The sequence below is a fragment of the Nannospalax galili genome, unplaced genomic scaffold, assembly GCF_000622305.1.
Source record: "Nannospalax galili isolate Female #2095 unplaced genomic scaffold, S.galili_v1.0 scaffold643, whole genome shotgun sequence".
Taxonomy (NCBI): Eukaryota; Metazoa; Chordata; class Mammalia; order Rodentia; family Spalacidae; genus Nannospalax; species Nannospalax galili.
The window spans coordinates 791,422-795,551 of NW_008349457.1; the positions used below are offsets into that span (position 1 = coordinate 791,422).

The 4,130-nt window shown below is 42.7% G+C and overlaps 1 long non-coding RNA gene across 2 annotated transcripts; it reads right to left on the reverse strand.

Moving 5' to 3' along the window:
• Window positions 1-211: 211 nt before the first annotated feature.
• LOC115072647 lies at window positions 212-3,908 on the reverse strand. Of its 2 annotated transcripts, none has more exons than XR_003851683.1 (3): window positions 3,775-3,908; window positions 1,114-1,188; window positions 212-680 (listed from the first exon to the last, which is right to left on the reverse strand). It is a non-coding gene; the product is annotated as an uncharacterized LOC115072647 (long non-coding RNA). The 2 variants fall into 2 exon arrangements; XR_003851684.1 differs by having other exon boundaries at window positions 1,114-1,191.
• Between the last annotated feature and the right edge of the window lie 222 nt (window positions 3,909-4,130).

Here is a 4,130-nt window from a genome sequence, read left to right on the forward strand (position 1 = left end):
TAATTAGTAGATGTGAAAACCATTACCACTGAAATCTCCCTGACGACTTTATATCCATGCTCAGATGCCAAGGAGCTCAGAAAGTAACCGACTGTGACTAGTAATAATCAGATATATAGAGATTAGAAACACATGTGCATCGTAGTGTCAATTGTGTTAAAAATGAATTTTTCTGTATGAAAAAAAAACTTCAAACAGGTCAGACTTTAATATAATTTAACACTTTAGCCTTCTTAGATGGAAACACAAATTCATCATGATCCTGGATTCTTATATATGACATCAAAAGCATGTACAGCAAAGAAAACATAGTCAAATTGGACTTTATCAAATTAAAAGTTTTAAATGTGTGCATCAAATTTGGGGGAGTCTCATCTGGGCTGCCATGTGTTGCTGGGGAAATTCAGGTTCCTTCTTGGGGTTCTTAGTCTCTTTTCTTAGAAGAATTGAAGAACGGATTCAAAAGGAAACTTGAGGAATATTATATTAAAGCTTAAAAGAAAACCCCCAGTGCAGGCAGCTGTGAATCTCAGCAACTGTCAGGAGGAGGGAGATGAAGAAAAAGCCGGGCCACTGGAGTTAGGCTGGCTGGGGGATCACCCACATGATGGACCAGTAGTCATGTGCTGCAGAGTAGAGCCTAGACAAAGAATGAAGCCCAGCGTGTTAGGGAAACAGTCCTTGGAAAAGAGAAAAAAGAAGAAAAGAGAAGTTAGTTTTCTGAATAATTCAGAGAAGAAGCCAGACTGAAAGCCCCATGGCAGCCACTGGAAGCACTTGCACCAGGGGAGGGATGTCACCAGAGGAGGAGGGATGTTGCCAGGGGAGATGTCACCAGGGGAGATGTCACCAGGGGAGGGGTGTCACCAGGGGAGGAAGGATGTCACCAGGGGAGATGTCACCAGGGGAGGGGTGTCACCAGGGGAGGAAGGATGTCACCAGGGGAGATGTCACCGGGGGAGGGATGTCTGGGAAGAAAAGTACACTAGCCCACAAAAAGGGTTCATTCGTCTCTTAGTGTGGTGTCAGGTGAATCCGCTTCCTGAAGGATGTTCCCTTAGCCATGAGACAGACAGGCCCAGTAGGTTAACTCTTAGGTCTGGGGTATCTTACAATGTCAGGTCTCCACCGAGGCCAGATAGATTCCATTCTCCTGACCAGGAGAAGTAGCTTTCCCACAGTCCAGTGCTGCTGTAACAAAATGACCTTATCAAAAAGGTGAAAGGACGCTGCATCTGAGAGAAAATATGTGAGTATCTGAGATGAGCTTATAATTCAGACAAATAGCACAATTAAAGTTTTTAAGAGGATTTCAATAGACACTTATCCAAAGAAGATGGCGTCTGATAGATGAATGCAAATTCACTTCATGTCCACAAGAATGACTGTAATACCTCCAACAACAAGTGTTGGCAAGCATGCAGAGAAATCGAAGCCCTCACTCCCCATGGGTGGGAGTGTAAAATGCTCACCCACTTACTTTGTGGTTTTTGTCCGTGTTAACTAGAGTCACCATAAGACTCAGCAGTTCAACTCCCAGATATATGCCCAGGATAATTTTTACATATGTGCACACAAAAACTTTTACAGAACATTTTAGCATAATTTTTCATATCAAAAAATGGAAATAATCTAAGTCCACATCAATCACTAAATGATTAAACAAAGTGTGGCACAGTCATACAGTGGACTATCAACAACAAAAAGGAGTTCTCATATATTCTACAACATGGGTGAACCTTGAAGACAGTGAAAGAGGTGAAATGCAAAGACACAAAGCACGGTGTGTGCATTTGTGTATGTGTGTGTTTGTGTGTGTGTTTGTGTCTTGTTTGTGTATGTGTCCATGTGTCTGTATGTGTGTGTGTATGTGCGTTGGTGTGTGTGGTTATGCGTGTGTATGGTTTTGTATGTGTGTTTGTGCCATTAGTTTGTGTGTCTGTATGTTTCTCTCTTTGTCTATATATGTATTTGTGGGTGTTTGTATGTGTGTGTTTCTGCATGTGTGTGTTTGTGTCTTGTTTGTGTGTGTGTCTGTATATGTGTTTGTGTGTGTGGTTGTATGTGTATTTGTTCCATTTGTGCATTTGTGTGTGTTTCTCTGTCTATATGTATGCTTTTGTGAGTGTCCATATATGTATTGGTATGTGTTTGTGTATGTGTGTCTGTGTGTGTTTATACATGTTTGTTTATGCACGTGTTTGTGTGTGTATGTTTGTGTCTGTGTTTTGCACATTTGTGTTTATGTGTTGTGTATGTTTGGGTGTGTATATGTATTGATGTGTTTATGTGTGCTGTGTGTGTTGTGTACATATTTGTATTGTATGTACATGCTTGTGTATTGTGTATGTTTGTGTGTGCTGTATCTGCTCTATATATTTGTACGTGTTGTATACATTTGTGAGTTTATGTGTATGTTCTCTCTGTTTTGTGTGCTTGTGTGTTGTGTATGCTTATGTGGTGTGTATGTGTTGTATATGTTTGTGCTGCAAGTGTGTATGTATGTTTATTTTGTGTGTGTTGTGCGTGCTTGTGTGTGTTTACGTATGTGTTTGTGTGTTGTTTTGTATGTTTATGTGTTTTTATGTGCACTTGTGCATGTACTTCTTTTGGCATAAAATGTACAGAATAGGCCAATCCACTAGGACAGAAACTGGAGGGGTGGAGATGGATGTGATCAGGATGGGGTGGCTCTTAGTGGGCGTGAGCTTCCTGTGAGGAGTAATGAAAACGAGCTGGAATGAGACTGTAGAAATATTCTTTACAATAAGTTGATTAGTGTCACTAAACCCCGTAGTATATTAAGGCTGAAATTTCTTAAGAAGATTTGATCCTTGCTGTCTAAAAAGAAATTCCACATGATCGGGAACGACGTATTGAAGGTCAGCCTTTGAGTGCACTGCCATGGGAATGTGAATTCCATCACCACCAATGTTTCCTTTGTTTCTTTTTTGTTTCTTTGTTCGTGGCTGTCCTGGAACTCGCTGTGTAGACCAGGCTGACCACAAACCCATAAAGATCCACCTCCTCTGTCTCCCAAATCCTGGGACTAAAGGCATGTGCTATCATTTCCAGTTTACCATCATGGATTTGCAATTGTCCCTGCGTCTTGTTGCACGTGACATGGCTTTTTTGTCACCATGGGTGAGAAATGGAGTCCCAGTCTTTAAACAGGATACCCCAGTGCTGCTAAGCCCAAATGCAATGCATATCCAAGAGCAAGTTTCTGGCCTTGCCTTCTCCCTCAGATCGAGGAGAACTTCTTGTCTAGGTTCAGAGCCTCGTTCTTCCCAAGTGGATGTGGACTATGTCCTAGAATCCCAGACCCTGAGACTTGTGCAACAGGGATAGTGGGGCCTCCAGAGGAGTGCAGGGTGGAACAGCTTTCACACAGCCCTGTGTCTAGTCCTCCCTCAGTTTTCCGTGTTGTCACCTTTGTGGTATCAGCTACATTTGCACAAAGCATGATCTTCCCCGCCCCCCACCCCCTGCATGTCATGGAGGCTTTGTTTAGCTCTAAAAGAACTTCAGTCACATGAGGAGCAAAGTGCATCCTGCCTCCTCTCAATCCTAGTGACTCTATGGCCTATGAGTCATGTCACACCTATCACACAACACAAAATAAAGCATTTGAGGAGTTACTTGTGACTTTTTGGCCCTTCTTCCCTTCTTCCCTTCTTCCCTCCCTCCCTTGTGACCTTTCTTTTTCCTTTGAGAGAGAGTCTTGCTTTATAGCTTGACTGGTCTTGAACTCACTATGCAGCCTAAACTCACCTCAAACTTGCAGACACTCATGCCGCAGCCTCCCCCAAGTGCTGGTTATTGGCATACACCACCACACTCAGCTCACTAGTCAAGGCTCACTCCGCGTTTCTGACAAGAGTCTAATGAGCTGAGTTCAATTCACACAAGCGGTTTCACTTTCCTCCAAACCCTGAGGAATCACGCCCCTCCCAAAGCTTCGGCCAATCACTGATCTTTCTACTGTCATCATAGTTTGTCTCTTCCAAGTATCATCCAGCTGGCATAACATGTTAAGCACCTTTTCCAAAGTTACTTTTTCCATTCAGTAATCCGTAGCCACATTCCTTTCATGTGTCTTCATGTTTGATTGCTCATGTCTTCTTAGC